We start from the raw sequence: 17,447 nt of genomic DNA, 5'->3' as shown, positions 1-17,447 counted from the left end.
GATTATTTGTTATCAGAGCTAGAACAACTGGTTCTTAAATTTCATTTTTGTGTCTTAGCAAAATAATTGTATGGCAAGGATATGGATTACAGTGCCACAAGCAGTACCAAGATCAAGTACTAGACTGAAAAAAGACCTTCCTCTGGGTGAGATGTTTCTAAGGATGCATTCTAGCAAATGGTTAAGGGTATGGTTGACATGTGGAATTATACATGCTTCCTTAATGATGAAACTATTCTAAGTCCCTAAAATTAACACCATGTCTGTCATTCACATAAGGTGTTAATTGTTGTGGCTGGTCTTGCCCAGAGTCACACAATCAGTGTGTATCTGAGATGAGTTATGAACCAGAGCTTCCTGGCTAGCTCTCTATGTAGTTACATAAGTTAGTATGATTTCTTTCAGTTCTAGTTGGGAGAAAGTTCCATGCATGTTTTCCTCATTCCTATTTTCGCAATGACTACTTATATTAAAAGGGAGAATGCATTATCTTTTTCCATTTCATCACTGTTTATGAGCTTATAAATGTCCATGAATATTTCATGAATATTCATTTTGTAGAATCACACATTCAAAGAACTGGGAGCTCAGAAGCCATTTAGGCCTAATCATAACTAAACAAATATCTCCTCTCTAGTGTCACTGACAAGTGGTCATCCCCTCTCCTTAAAGACTTCTAGTGGAAGGTAACTCACTGTATTCTGAGGAAAACCATTTTACTTTTTATATAGCTGTAATGGCTGTTAAGGTTTTTTCTCTTTTTTTAAACCCAAATTTGCTTCTCTGCAACTTCCATGCATTACTTTTAGCTCTGTCCTTAACCCTCTTCCTTCTCAGGTCATGTGGAACAATTATAATTCCTCTTACACATGGTAGTCCTTTAAATACCTGAAGACAATGATTATGTCACTCCCAAGTCTCCCCTTCTCCAGGCTAAGTATTGCCAGTTACTTCAACTTACCCTTTTACAGTGTAGTGTCCAGTCCTTGCATCATCCAGGACATCCATTTCTTTTTTTTTAAACATTGACCTGACTTTTAATGAAATAATTGTGAATATTGTCAAAACAATCACAACAGTATACAAACAGTGTGAGAATGAGAAAGTAGTAGATGTTCAATAAGTAGCTATTAATGGTGACATTTAGGTCTCTTTGCTATGGTTTAGAAACATACAATGGAGTAAATACTCCAAAGAAATAGACTTCTACTGAATTCTGACTCCCTGCCAATCTATCACCATCTGCAAAATGATTTTTCCTTATTGTCCTACTTCTAACTTTGCACAGAAACCTTGCTCACAGACCAGGGCTAGTCCTGCTTATTGTAAATGGAAGTGGGATTCAGGATCTTAGGAATGGATTAAGATGTCATCTAAGTATATCTCTACACTATAGGCATTTTGTTTGCATTTATATATCACTTTAATATTTACAAACTGTAAAAGTATTTCTGAAAGCCAGCTATTTGTCCTGAGTCATTCTGGGTGACTCCATTTTTAAAACCTTGTTTTTATTTTTTTTTTTTGTATTTATTATTTAATTTCTCTTTAATTAATTTAATTTCTTGTTTAATTGTAAACAACAATTTTTTAACATTTGTTTTTAAAACTTTGTGTTCTAAATTCTCTCCCTTCCTCCTTCCCCACCCTTCTCATTGAGAAAGCAAGCAATTCTATAAGTTATACATGTGTAGTCATGCGAAACATCCATAATAGTCATGTTGTGAAAGCCTATTCCTCTACTCCCGTTTATCTCTCTATTCTTTCACCTTGTCCCTCCTCAAAAGGGTTTTGCTTCTGATTACCCTTTCCCCCATTCTGTCCTCCCTTCTGTTACTCCCCCATTCTCTTATCCCCTTCTCCTACTTTTCTGTAGGGTAAGGTCCTGTACCCCACTGTATATCTTATTTCTCAGTTACATGTAAAAGCAATTTTTAACATTCATTTTTATAACTTTAAGTTCCAAATTCCACCCTTCCTCCCTCCCTCCCAATCCTCAATGAGGAGGTAAGCAATTTGATATAGATGATAGATATTTGTGTAGTAATGCAAAACACTTTCATAACAGTCATGTTGTTTCCTTTTACCCTATCCCTCCTCAAAAGTGTTTGCTTCTGATTACCCTCTCCCCTGATCTGCCCTCCCTTCTGTCAACACTCCCCCCTTTTTAATCCATTCTCCCCTATTTTCCTTTAGGGTAAGATAGATTTCCATACTCAATTGAGTGTATATGTTATTCCCTCCTTAAGCCAAATACAATGAGAGTAAGGTTCACTAGCTCTTCCCTTCCACTATAAAAGCTTTTTCTTGCCTCTTTTATGCGAGATGTTACCTCATTCTACCTCCTCCTTTCCCGTTCTTCCAGTACATTCTTCTTTCACCTCCTAATTTTATTTTTTAGATTTTATCCCTTCATATTCAACTCACCCTGTGCTCTCCATGTTTCTTCCAACTACTCTAATAATGAAAAAAAGTCTCATGAGTTAAAAATATCAACTTTCCATGTAGGAATGTAAACAGTTCAACTATAGTAAATCCCTTATGATTTTTCTCTCCTATTTACCTTTTCATGCTTCACTTAGTATCGTAGAACAGTGTGTTAATACACAATATTCCAAATGTGGTCCAACCAGGACAGACTCTGGTAGGATTACTATCTCTTTTATTCTGTGCCCTTGATGCAGCCTAAGATGCAGCTTTTTTTTTTTTTGGCTGCCATGTGACTCTGTTGACAAACCACTAAAACTTGAGTCTTTTCTTCCCCCCTAAAAACAGTTGTCTAGCCACAGCTTCCTAATCTTGTTATTCAATCATTTTGGAATTAAATGTACTATCACTTAGTCCACTTTTCTTCAGCATGTTTGAAAAAATAGCATGAGAGACTTTTGTAAGACTTAGCGAAATCTAGATATATTACATCTATAGCATTCCACTGAACCCTATTAAGAAAGGAACTGTTCTTTTTCAACTTTTCTAAACTCTGAATTTAATAAATATCAAATAAAAATGAGCATTTCTGTGTACAAAGTAGAACAGAAAAACATGGAACTGTGAATCTCTATTACGTACAGTTTATTTTTCTTTTTAAGTATATGACAAATTAAATAAGTAACTTTCAAAGAAGTACTGCTTATGTTTCCTTCTGTTATCTTCTATGCACTTTTAAAAATATTCCTTATTCTTTTACTTCTTTTCCTCCACTATTTGGGGGGGGGGTGGTGGTAGAAAGTTAGCAATGCTATCATTACACTATCTTTCCCTCCCACCTCTCCCCCAAAACTTTCCTGACAATATTTTTTATCAAGCAAAACTAATGTACATGTTAGCCATGTCTAAAAAGGTGGGCCTTGGCCTGCATCTTGAATTTATCACCTTTCTCTTGAGAGGTGGGTAATCTGTTTCATCTTTAGTCATTTACAATGATAGTTGTCTATTTAATTGATCAGAGAATTCTTAAATTGGTGTGATTTATTTTGGACCTTAGTGATCATTCCTCCCCTTTATAAATGCTTAAAAACCATCCTTTTAAAGATACTCTCTAGAATTTGACCAGGAATTGAGTCAAGCTAACTACCTTATTATTTGAAGAAGTTGTCCTCTGGTTTGTTTTTGTTTTGGTTTTGGTTTTTGAAGATTGGGGCAACAGTATCCGAATTGTAGTCCTGTGATCTCTCTCATGTTCTTCATGACCTTTCAAGGATCACTGACAGTGGCCAACCAGTTGAAGCAGTCAAGAAGCACTAACTATGTGCTATGTACTGTATTAAACAATGTAAGATACAAAGAATGGTCAAAACAGTCCCTGTCCTCAAGGTTCTTACAAGGTTCTAAATGGGGGAGATAACACACAAACTAGTATGCACAAATAAGTTATAAACAGTATAAATTGGAGATGCTTGAAGAGGGAAGGTACTGCTAAAGACATGTGGTTCTTGCTAATGGTGATACTTTCCCTTTGAGATCATCTCCTATCTATCCTGTATGTATCTTGTTAGTAGGACCAAGACATCTGGAAAGACTTCTTGTAGAAAGTGGGACATGAAGTTGAGTTCTGAAAGGAAGCTAGGGAAGTCAAGAGTCAGATGTGAGAAGGTAAAGAATTCTAGGCATGTAGGACTACCTATGAAAATGCCCAGATTCAGGAGATATAGTGTCTTAATCAAGGAACAACAAGGAAAACAAAGTCACTGGTTCACAGTGGAGTACATGGAGCACACGCAGTACATAGAGTAAGACTTAAAAGGCCTGAAACAATATTAAGGGAACAAGTCATAATGGGATTTAAAAGCAAAACAGAGGATTTTATATTTAATCCTGGACTGACTGAACAATTACAGGTTGTTTTTGTATCCTAGTATACAGCTTCTCTATATAGTAACTTGAATGACCACACACTAATTGGATCACCGCAAGCAAGTCATATACTCTCTTAGAATCTCAGTTTCTTCATTTATAAAATGAAAATATTTTCACTACTTAACCTCACATGGTAACTGTGGAAAAAGGATTTTATAACACTTAAAACCCTCATATAAACTGAGATGATTATTGAAGGTGCCAAGGTGTGATTTTCTTATTTATTTTCTCATTTATCTTGGTTTTCAACTATTCTAACTATTTTTCTTTTCTCCTTTCCAGTCAAAAAGATCATTCTCTTTGGTAGAAAAAAAGCAGAAGCAAATCAGAGGTGTTGGTAATTTTCTTTCCTTTCTTTCATTCATTATCATTATCCTAACCTCTCTGATTCCCTTGTTAGATATTGTCGCCTGTGAATTACTACTATTATTTTTTTTCCCTTTGTAGAAACTACCACTCTCTGTGGTGTCTCTCAGCAGATGTATGCAGACAATTTTCTTCCTCCTCCCTTTTTAGTTTTAATACCTCATGTTCATATTTGCAAAACTCCAGCTTATCAAATTTATAGATGAAATGAAGATGGTTAGCATAGCTAATATGGTGGCTGAGAGAGGTACTCAGGATACAAACTATATTGAAAGGCTAGAACAATGGACTGAATCAAAGTTGTATGCCTGGATTCAAAAATAAATTTCACAGATATAAGATGGGGAGGCATGACTCCACAACTATTTGTCAAAAAAAAATAAACAAATATAAAGCTTTTAGTTGACCATAGGTCTAGTGCAAAAAAAGACTTTCTCATAGTTTCTCCCATTCATTATAATTCTTCTATACCACATGACCAATGTGAAAATATGCTTACTAGGAATGTATATGTAGAGCTATATCAGATTGCATGCCATCTTGGAGAGAGGAAAGGGAAGGAAGGGAAGAAAATTTAGAACTTATAGAAGTGAATGTTAAAAATCAAAAATAAATTAACTTTAAAAAATAAATGCTTGTTCCCTTCTCATAACTGTATCTTCACTCTCTCTTTCCTTCTAAGCTATTATTCATTCACAAACACTTGTTTAACACCATTTGTGCAGATCACAGTACCAGATCTAGGGGAAATATAAAATCCAAATAAGATAGAGTCCTGTCCCCATTAAAATTTCCTTGAGGCAGGAACTAATCTCAGCATCACAGGTTTAGGCTTTGCTGCATAGTTGGAGAAGTGAAGCTTACAATCTTATAGGAGGATAAGAACAAAACACATATATTTAAATCTCATATTTTTCCTCAGCCCCCTAGTTCCTTAGTTGTCCATAATCTAAAATTGTTATACATTAAAATAATTTGCTGGCATTTCTTGAATAAAATGCTAATGGAATTTTTAAAAAAATTTACTTGCAGCTATTCTTCCCTTTGGGTCAATTTCTTTTATTAGAACAAAAAATACTCTTTATGGCTTAGGAGAAGATCAGCATCTTAGAATTTTGTGAAAAATATTTTGTTTAAGGCAGTTTTCAGATGAAAAACTTAAAGCCATCTATAGTCATATGAGAAAATGTTCTAAATCACTATTGATTAGAGAAATGCAAATCAAAACAACTGAGGTATCACTTCACATCTATCAGATTGGCTAACATGACAAAACAGGAAAACGATAAATGTTGAAGATGTGGGAAAATTGGAACAGTAATTCACTGTTGATGGAGTTGTGAACTGATCTAACTGTTCTGGAGAGTGATTTGGAACTATGCCCAAAGGGCTATAAAACTGTGCATAATACCCTTTGACCCAGCAGTACCACTTCTAGGTCTGTCTCCCAAAGATATAAAAATGGGGAAAGGACCCATATACACAAAAATATTTATAGCAGCTCTTTTAGTGGTGGCCAAGAATTGGAAATTGAGGGGATGCTCATCAATTGGGGAATGGCTGAACAAGTTATGGTATATGAATGTAATGGAATACTATTGGGCTATAAGAAATGATGAGCAGATGGACTTCAGAAAAACCTGGAAAGACTTCTACATGAACTGATGCTGAGTGAAGTGAGCAGAACCAGGAAGACATTGCACACAGTAACAACAACATTGTGCTTGGCGCATAGCAACTGCTCATTGACTAACTTTCATCTTTGATGAAAGGATGTTGTAAAATCTTTAACACAAAATAAACTTATAACACATACCATTAATACCTTTTGCAGAGGAAGAGAGTGAAAAAAACAGACAAATTCCATCTGATATCTTTCTGATATACTGAATCACTTGCTTCTTTGATTTTTTTGGTCCTGTCTCTGCATCTGAACCTCTGGCTACTCATTTCCTGATTCTGACCAAAAGGGGGCAGGGAAATGGAAAGAATCTTAGACTTAGAGAATCTCAAAGTTGGCAGTGACCTGAGAGTTCATTTTGCCAACTCACAGCTAAACAAACATCCCCTCTACAGATCTTTGGGGAAGGTCAACCACAGGTGTTTTTGAGAAATAAGATTTGTTTATGAGCTGTGAAATTGGATAAATCTGTTAGGTGTAGTGTTTAACAAAATAAAAGGACAAGATTAGAGTTTTAATTGAGTTCATGTGAAATAAGGAAGGGGCTGAGGAAAGGTGCATCAATGCCTCCACATTTGTTATGTTCCTCAGTGATCCTCCTAAAGCACAGGTCTGACCATGTCACACACTGAACTGTGTCCCACCCCAACAAACAGTGGTAGCTCCCCATCACTTCCAGAATTAGCCCTCTGGTGTTCAAAGCTCTTTATAACCTACCTCTCCCAACCTTTCCAGATATTTACACTTTATACTACACGCATTCCCCTCCACCTCCCACTCCTCTGAGATCCAATGATCCAACTCCTTGCTAGACCTCAAATAAGGCATTGTAGCTTTTCCTTTTGCTCTACTCCATGCCAGGATTTCTTTCCCTCCTCATCTTTGCTTTCTGGGTTCTCTGGCTTCCTCCAAGTCTCAGCTAAAACCCCATTTTGTATAAAAAGCTTTTCCTGACCCTCCTTTCTAGTGCCTTCCCTCTGTTGACATCTCCAATTTATCCCCCTTTAGCTTTTTGTATATAACTGTTTGCAAGTTGTCTCCCCCATTAGACTATGAGCTCCTTGGAGACAGAGACTGTCTTTTGCTTTTCTTTGTATCCCCAGTACTTAGCCCAGTACCTGGTGCGCAGTAGGTGTTTCATAAATGTTGACTGACTCACTGACTGACTCCTCTAGCCACCCAAGCTAATTCCCTTGATTTTTAAAACAGACACAGCAAATGCAATCTTATGCTTACAAGCTTTCACCTCTTGAAATCTCCCTTGGAGGCTTAAGTTTGATATCACTGTGACCACACTGCGACTCCATATATCTGAAAAGGTCACAATACCTTCCTCTCTGTAAATCTCCTTTTTCTTAAGAGATCCTTAAAACTCTGATTGTAGAGGGACACTCTCTTCTACCCAGTCCTGATCCCGGGTTAGCTTCCTCTCCTTCCATCTTCCCATTCTGGGAAGGAACGCAACTCTGAGGGTATTTAGCAATTTAGGCCCCCTTTCCAGACAGCCAGTCCAGACCTTACCAGAAGGAATGTCATATTTCTATGATATTATCCATCAGATGTCAGCAGTTCCTGATAATAGACTTTCTCTGAGAATGCCCATGGAAATTCTCCAGGTCTGGGAGTCTGACCTCTCCCAGGGCATACTTCAAGACTGATATTTTTCCAGAGAGTGATGTGGCAAATATGATGAATCTGTTATCACAAGATAGGCCAGCAGAGTAAGTCATACTAGATAACAACACTGCAATAATCAGAATAATTGCAAAATACTTAATTGAGAGTGATATGGAATTTCCTATAAATAAGACTAAGTTGATTTGATGTGGCCATGGTTAGAGATACACATTCCCAAATACACTTCCCTGAGCTTCAAAATGTTACCTTTCAGTATATTCATTTACCTACATACCCAAGTGTTACTTTATTCAAAGTAAACCTACAAGATTAATTAAGGAACAGGTGCTTCTAGGGTCAACTCTAAAAAGTCATATTGCAAGAGCATCTAGTGGGTCCCCAGATGTAACACTTTTAATAAAGCTAATCCCTACTGGGGCAGGTAGCTGGTGCAGTAGGTAGAGTGATAAGCTTAGAGTTGAAGAAGATTCATCTTCTTGAGTTCCAATCTGACCTCAGACACTTCCTTAGCTGTATGATGCTGGGCAAGTCCTATTTGTCTCATCTGTAAAATGATCTGGAGAAGAAATGACAAGCCACTCCAGTATCTTTGCCAAAAAAACCTCAAATGGGATCATGAAGACTCAGACACACTGAAAACAACTGAACAAAATCCTTATTAGCAGTTTTACATTGTATACAACATAGGTTATCCCCCAACATCAACTGTAGGGGCATGTATTTTTATTCATACTGTCCAAATATAAATGAAATTGACCTCTACAAATGCTTAAGTTTACTTACTGAAGGTTTTTAAAAATAGATTTAATTAAATAACATGACAATAATGTGCCATATCCTACTTGCACATCATTGAGTCTAATGGGTCCCATTCATCTTTGTCTCATTCTAAAATTTCCTTCTTTGCTATGACTTCAAAATTGTCAGAATTTGTATACCTTTAGGGATGTCTTGGTTGTACTTGAAAGTACTGAATACAAGTACTTGAGAGTACTGAATAGAAAATCTGTGATTCCTTTAGTTAAAATACTTTACACATTTTTCATCAAATTTAACTAATCATTCTTTTTTTCTTCCTATCTAACTGTTGTGGTTTATTTTTTTAATTTCAAGCTAGTACTAAGTTTTTAACATTCACTGGTCTCAGAAGTCATGGGAGGGCAGAGTGAGGCCCCAGACAATGAAGGAGTAGTCTCTTCAAAATATTAGCAGTACCTTTAGTGTAAAGTGAACATAATCCTTAGATGTGTCCTGTCCACTGGAGGTAGAATGAAGGATGTCGGCTGTGAGTAAGGAGCTACAATGGAATGATCCAGCTTTCCATAATGGGAAGAGTCCAATGGAATAAAAGAGAACTGGGTACCATTAGAAGGGACGTGATAGGATAAGTAGATATTCCAAGGAGATGGAATATCAGTATTTTTCACTTTTCTACCATTATCTTAGGGGAGAAAGCTAAGTGGCTCAAGCAAGGAGGCAAAGCTGGTCACAGTATGGAATGAAGAGTAGGCATCGGGTAGAGACCAGGCTGCCCCCAGGTCCAAAAGTATTCTTAGTTGAAGATTGCATGTTTTACACAAAAATACAGATGAGTTGTTCCAACTTTTGGGTAGGCAGACACCCAATCATCAGTATGTCTTTATGATTTGCCATCTCTTGACCTTTGTAATCAAATACTGATTTGTTGGTGATGAGTGAGAATCCAAAGACTTTAAGGCCACAATAGCTCACCACTATTATTTCTGGCACTATGCTCAAGCCAACAGTATCAGTTTCCATTTTCTGTAGATACCAATATTCTGTCACGGTTTCAAAGTTGGGACCCTCCTACCACAATGTAGGTTCCTTTCTGCGGTGCTTGTTCCTGATCCATTTGCTTCCATATGCCATGGGCCTTCTGTCTCAGAATCTAGTCATAGATGTCAGAAATGGGAGGGAACTCTTTTTCCAAACCTCTCATTACTGGGGCCTCTGAGTGGATTTTGACCAGTGAGGCCTATCAAGTTGTTATGACCTCACATCAACAAAATATCACTGACTTCAAACTCAGAGTTCAGCCCACCAACAGCATTGATGACAATTAAGCTATACACATTCACAGGTCAGAAAACCCTCACAGAGAATGTCACCTTCCAGAGTGGGTCAATCAGCTTCATGCACATGGAATTGGCCCTGCATCGTAATACGGAATTTACCATTTAAGTATCTGAATACCATGCATCCTACATAAAGTTGGGTATCTCACTGTAGTCAAAGGCCTGGAATTGGGTCAGTCTAGTTACCAACTCCCCCAATCCAGAACTACCAATCACTGAGATCTGGGGCCAGTATTTGGTGTGGGACAAAAGTCCCTCAGCAATTGTCTTATAATCCTGATACTTGGATTCATTCTCCATGGCTCCTTTGTGATATGTTGCTACACCTTGCCTTCATCTTCTCTCCTCACTCTGCTTCCCTGAGTTACAAATGCCCCAGTCAGCAAGGACTTTGCTATTTACTCTTAAAAGCCTGGTGATTTCTTTGGCTTAGCTACTCCACTCTTATCTTTCTCCCTAAACCTGCCCTTCCTTCAAACCTTCCCATTTTTGTTAAGAACACCACATCCTTTACATCACCAAGTTCATAAACTCAGTCAGCCTTAACCTTTGGGTCTCATTTGCTCATCTGTAAAATGAGAAGTTGGAGAAGACGGCCTCTGAAATCACTTCCAGCTCTAAATCTAGGATCCTTTGTTCAAAATCTTTTCTTTGGGACAAGGTATCCCAGAGCTGGGCTCGGCTGCAGTAGCTTTTGAGGACTCAGACTCACCTCGATGCCGTGATGTGACATCAGAGTACTACTTTATTGAATATGGTTTTTTTTCATCTCCTACTCTTTCATTTCCCCTTTTCTGTAGCTAAAAGGAACACAGCTGAATTTGATCTGGTGTAGTGAGATACCCGTGCGAAGGTATTTTGAATGGATGGCAATTTTCATTTTAGAAGTGAATTGAAATAATTGAATATCATAAGAAATTTAAGAATTAGGAGTGAAGGAAGGGTACACCTTACTAATAGCATTATGTGAATGCAATTTATAAAGCAGAATAAATGTAAAGGAACCTTTAAAGCTCACATAATGATACTGGATTAACTACAAGACAATGCAAAGGTTATCAAAGGAGGAAATTCTGAATACTAATCTAAGGATTACATGAAAAGGGTGCAATATTTGTTCATAAGCTCAATGGGCATTAGTTCAAGTGTATTGCATGGTCAGTCTCCTCCTGAAGGTTTTTTGTTTGAGTTTTGACAAAGATTCATGTTCTTCAATATTACAGGTGGTATACCCATAATGCTCCAAGAAATATTTTTGTACAGCCAATTTTTTCTCCCTGTAAATAACCTCTTTTTAGATATCATCCCAGTAATTGCATCTCTTAGTCAAAGGGTGTGAATTTTTCATCATTTTAGTTGTATAGTTTCATATTCAAAGATTGGCATTTCTTTAAAGATTGGCAATTGACAGGAATTTTCAGAAAAGCCAGATACATGTTTTTGAATGAAGTCCCAAACAGTAACTAACAGTAAAAGAAAGAATGATCCACCAACTCACCTCACTCTTCTGCAGCTGCCTCAACATGGCACATGTTTGAAATGATGGAGCTGTGTACTTGTCCTTGATCACCAAGGCATCCAAGTGCTTTTTTTCTCCTAAGAGACATCTCCTAGGAGTCATTGATTGAAAGAAGGACAGGGTGGGGGAAAAATATTTCTGAAAACTTATTATACAATGTTACTTGGTGGTATGGGGAGATAAGGCTTTTACTTATAAACTGGTAGAGAATTATACTCAATGAAACACAAATACCACATGAAAATGTAAATAATATTATAAGATGTTAAGAAATACCACAAAACATTCTATGGGTTTGTGCCCCCTAGGGATAAATAAAGTCTAGAAGGTTGTAAGAGGAAGTGAGCAGGGTGAAGGTTGGGGGTGGAGGGTGTCAGGAATCAGGATCACTGCCTGGAGGAGATGGGACCCAAACTGGGAACTTTGAAACATGAACAGTAGTTGGATAGGCAGAATTCTCTGTAATTCAAATTTCATTCTAAATAACTCCACCCAAAGTACATGACTTTGGTACCTCCTAGGAAGGAGATTCAGTCCTGTTCCCCATTTTGTTTTTGTTTTATTTTTCCCTAGCATGTATTCCTGCCAAATTATTTGAAAAGGAAATAGTCTCCACCCCTACCTGAACATCACATACATTTTATTTTCTGCTCAAATATAGCAAGTCAGCTGTCATGAGAGGCTTTTCTAAGTAGAAAGCTCTTCATCCATGCCAAGACTGGCAGAGGATTAACTTGAGAAAATAGCTGGCTGCTTACCACTTCCTAAGATGGTTGTTGTCCTTCGTCTTCGAAGAGGACCAAAATGACATCACCACGATAAAGTGAAATTTCAGTGTGTCCTACTGTGGCTGATCAGACCATTATGACCTCGGAATGCTCTACCACACAAGTTGGGCACAGATAGTCCATGTGAATATTTGGGGTGGATATCTCAAATTTGCACAACCCGCATTTACTTTGTGCTATCAATTCTGCTTTGCTCAAAGAACACAGCACCCTTTCTGATGTGGAGACACCATGCTGAGTACTCCTGTAGCAGTGTCTCCCATGTTGCACAGTCAAATCCAAAGTTCTTGAGAGTGTCCTTGTATCATTTTTTCTGGCCACCATGTGAGCGCCTGCCCCATGTGAGTTCTCCATAAAATAGTCTTTTTGGCAAGCATACATTTTGCATTCAAACAACGTGGCCAGCCCATCAGAGTTGCACTCTCTGAAGCATAGTTTGAACACTTGGCAATTCAGTTCGAGCAAGGACTTCAGTGTCTGGTAACTTATCCTGCCAGGTGATCCTCAGAATCTTCCTAAGACAGTTCAAATGGAAGCGATTCAGTTTCCTGGCATGGCACTAGTAGACTGTTCATGGTTCACAAGCATATAACAATGAGGTCAGCATAACAGCTCTGTAGACCTTCAGTGTGGTAGTCAGTCTAATTCCTCTTCTCTCCCAAACTTTTCTTCAGAGCCTCCCAAATACTGAGCTAGCTCTAGAAAATGTGTGCATCAGCCTCAATGTCAACGTATACTTTCCTGGAAAGTACACTACTTTCTAGTAAGTGAACTTATCCACAGCATTCAAAACTTCTCCATTTGTTGTAACTGATGGTGGTGGCTGATGGAGCATCTGTGTTTTCTTGGTGTTAATTATTAGGCCAAAATTAGCACAGGCAGCAGAGAATTGATCCATACTTTGTTGCATCTCAGCTTCAGAGGCTGCAATGAGTACACAATCGTGTGCAAATAGAAAATCGTGCACCAACACTCCCTCCACTTTGGTCTTGGCTTGTAGCCTTTTCAAATGGAAGAACTTGCCATCAGTATAGTAGTTGACCTTGATGCTGTGTTCATCTTCAATGAAAACATTTGTCAATGTGGCTGAAAACATCATGCTAAACAGCATGGGAGCAAGCACACAGCCCTGTTTCACTCCATTGGTGACTGGGAAGGCATGAGAGCATTGCCCATTATCCAGAACCTGGGCAAATATGTCATCATGAAATTGATGTACAATATTGATGAAATTCTCTGGGCAACCAAATTTTTATATAACTTTCCATGAGCCCTCACAACTAACAGTGTCAAAAGCCTTGGTCAGATCAACAAACATTGTGTATAGACTTCCATTCTGCTTCTGGAATTTCTCCTGGAGTTGTCGGGCAACAAACACCATATTGACTGTTCCTTAGCCCTTTCTGAAGCCACACTGGCTCTCAGATATATGGCCATCTTCCAGGTGAAGGATCAGCCTTTTAAGGACTCTAGCAAGAACTTTGCCAGCAATGACTAAGAGAGAGATCCCCCTGTGATTGTCGCAAGACGATCTATTCCCTTTACCTTTCTAGAGATGGATAATGGAGGTATCCTTGAACTCCTGGGGGATAACCTCTTCTTGCCATGTAACCTGGAAAATTTCAGTCAGCTTTTATATGAGCAATCGTCCCTCTGCCTTGTAAATCACAGCTGGAATAGAATCAGCACCAGGTGCTTTGCCACATGAAAGGAGCCTAATGGCCCTGAAAACCTCTTCTTCAGTTGGAAGCTCAACTAAAGAGGGATTGACTTCAACCTAAGGTAAATGGTTAATGGCTTCAGCATTGATTGATGATGGTCTGTTGAGAACACTATGGAAGTGTTCAGCCCATCTCTCTAGGATCATGTCCTTATCACCAATCAATGTGACTCCATGAGCACTGCTTAGTTGTGATGCAGCATAGGTTTTTGGTCCATAGATACCTTTGAGGGAATCATAAAAGCTCTTTGGATTGTTACTATCAGCATAAAACTGAATTTCATCTGCCTTCTTACTGAGCCAGAAATCTGCATCTCTCTAAGCTTTGATTGTACTTTGCTTTTGATGGAATTAAATGCTGCTTTCTTAGAGGTGAGTGAACTATCCTGCTGGTAAATCCTGTGGAGTTCTCATTTTTCATTTAGCAGCTTCTGAATTTCCCTATCATTTTCATCAGACCAGCCTTGGTGTTCGTGAGTATTCTGACTCAGATGAGCAAATGCAGTGCTGTACACCAAATCTTTGAAAGCTGCCCACTTTTCTGCTCCACTGTTGCCAACTGTGTGTTGACTCAACTTCCCTTCCAAGTCAGTAACAAACTGTTCACACTCAGAGAAGAGCTCTAATTTGTTGACAATAATTCTTCTGGTAGTCATTTTGCCTTGGGGGCAGCGTTTTTGATGAATGCGAATGTTTAACTTGGAAAGGATGTCTATGATCAATCCAGCACTCTGCACCACACATTGCCTTTGTCACTCTCATATTTTGTCTGTTTCTTTTCCTTACAATCACATAGTCTATTAGATGCCTAAGATGACTGAGTGAGGAGATAACTAGTCAGCACAGACTCTTGTGCCCCAGCCCAGCTGCCTGCCCTACCCTCTCCTTTTTCTGTCCTGTTTGCTCTGGAATAGAGCCTCAAAGCTGTAATTTCCTCCCTCCATACCCCCATTCCAATGGCTACTTCAGTTAGACCTTGACCTGTTCTGGGGCTCCCTTCTTCTAAGTCAAAAGTACATAAACTCCAAATCAGAAACTTGAAAGATAAGTACATTAAAAATTTAGGCACCATCTTGCATTTTTATTCATGTCTACCCTCCTTTTCCTCTTCTTTTAGCCTCCCCCTTTTCATTTCTCAATTCCTTTCCCTCCCTCTCTCTTTATGTTAATCTTGGTATTTTATATTTTTGTAACCTTTTTTGTTTTGGTCATTGTCCCTTTGTACTCTGATGATATATATCTGACTCAAATCTGGCATTTATATCTGTTAGCATCATAGAAATTCTGTTATTCTCTAGTTTTTCCTTTATTTAAATCACAGAGATAGTTTCTCATATAAGTTCCTAAAATATGGCAGTCAGACTTTCTTCATATTTTTGGAAAGATTCCTATGACTTTTAAAATGATTTTTTCTGAACTCTGTCCCCTAATTTTATCACATTTGTTTGTAAAATTATTAAGTATTACCCAGCTTAGGTTGTCATAAGATTGATCAATCAATAAGCATTTGTTAAGTGCTTATTAGACACCAGAAGCACTCATTTAGACCTGAAATGTACCTTAGAGGTCATATAATGCAAACCCCTACCCCCATTTGAGAGATGAAGAAACTGAGGCCTCAAGAGGTTGTGACTTGCCCAAAATAGAAAGTGGCAGAGCCAAGGTCTGAATATGGGTCCTTTAAGTAGTTCTGTCACTTCTTATCTTCCTGTAAAAAAAATTTTACTTTTCACTGAATCCATATTTTCATTTATATTTCCCACCAATATCTCTGTGTGAGTTTTCTCATTTTGTCCTATTCTTTCTTTATTGAGATCAGATTCCACTTAACTTATGTCAAATCCTTCTTTACTGATGTTGCCAGTTCTTTTTCTTTCCTATGGAGTGTTTATTATCCAATTGATGGGCATTATCATAGATTTACTTTCTTTCTGAGTCAATTATTTAGATTAATTCATCATTTTTTTCTTTCTTATGCCCTCTTTTTCTGTTTTAAAAAAAATCCATGATATTCATTCAGTTTGTTTTCTTTTTCCTGCTTGCTCATTTCTTTAACATTTTCCTTTACTGTATGGTTAGTACCTTTTAAAGTGCTTTGGTTAACGCTGTCTCCTTCCTCCCCATTTTGGGAGGTATTTCTATGTCTGTTCTTGTGGAAGATATTGGGAAGTTAGACCCTTGAGATTGATCAATCTACAATCTTCCCCCACAATCCCTTTAGTCTGATGCTTTTTGTAAAACAAGTCATACTTGAAGTATAGCACTCTTCCTTACATGCTCATAAAATCTTAGGTTCTTGTTGTATAATAGACTTGCAGAATTTTTATCTATTGAATCTAATCATCTTGTATTCCCTGTACCTTTCCATCAACTATATAATTGAATATGTAGTCTGCAGCAGAATATCAGTTGTGGAAGTCTCAGTATTCCTTGTTGGTTATCATTCATTGTTGCTACCTGTTCCCTTTAATCATATAAACCTGGCTTATTTTTTAATATTTGGCATCAATATTTGGTGTCTAAAATATTAAATTATCATCCAGATTACTATGCAAATTGTACAACACCTGAATATTTCCGCTAATTGAATGCTTCTATGAACTTTTGTCTGAAAATGAACATATGAGAAAAAGGTTATTAGTATATTGTCATCCAGAATTTTTTTAAGATTTTTTTCATTAAGTGTAATTGTTGAAGGTTAGGTTAACTAAAGTTTCTATGAAAAATTTTCCTAACTTTTTAACATTGTAAACATCAGCTATCAAGCAATGTTAAGGAATATTATATACAGCTAAAGTTTTTTTTAAAAATAATTTCATTTTATAAAATACCAAATTGCATCACCAAATAAAATGAGTATTTCCCATGTACACTTTAGAACAAAAAGAGAGTATTGTACATGAAGCTTCAGGTCTCTGTACAGACCTTGCTTTAAAAAAAAGTAGACACATAACAAACTCAATATATAATTTTTAAATCTCACCTAAAATTTTCAAATCACTTCTATGTTGAAATAGGGTGGTGGGTGAGCAGAAGACAATTTTTGATGGGTATAGGAAGAAAGTAGATGACTTCCTAATGTACCATATGGGGACTTAAGAAGGCATTTCTAACACATTTAATGAAAGTAAGTTAAACAAAAAGGCATTGAATTTGTTATGATTGGCTAAAATAAATTTAATGATGCAGGAATTGGAAATTATTTAGGAAGATTAAATAAAAAGGTAGTAGAAATGACCCCCACAGAGATAAATGATCAAAAAGAACCAAAAGGCTTACATTT

The 17,447-nt window shown here is 37.4% G+C and overlaps 1 pseudogene; it reads right to left on the bottom strand.

Annotated features, from left to right (window-relative positions):
• Nucleotides 1–9,505: 9,505 nt before the first annotated feature.
• On the bottom strand, nucleotides 9,506–10,446 carry LOC140502561 (purine nucleoside phosphorylase pseudogene; annotated as a pseudogene).
• Between the last annotated feature and the right edge of the window lie 7,001 nt (nucleotides 10,447–17,447).

This window comes from Notamacropus eugenii, chromosome 4 (assembly GCF_028372415.1).
Source record: "Notamacropus eugenii isolate mMacEug1 chromosome 4, mMacEug1.pri_v2, whole genome shotgun sequence".
NCBI classification, from domain to species: domain Eukaryota; kingdom Metazoa; phylum Chordata; class Mammalia; order Diprotodontia; family Macropodidae; genus Notamacropus; species Notamacropus eugenii.
This window is presented reverse-complemented; position numbering and strand designations above follow the sequence as displayed.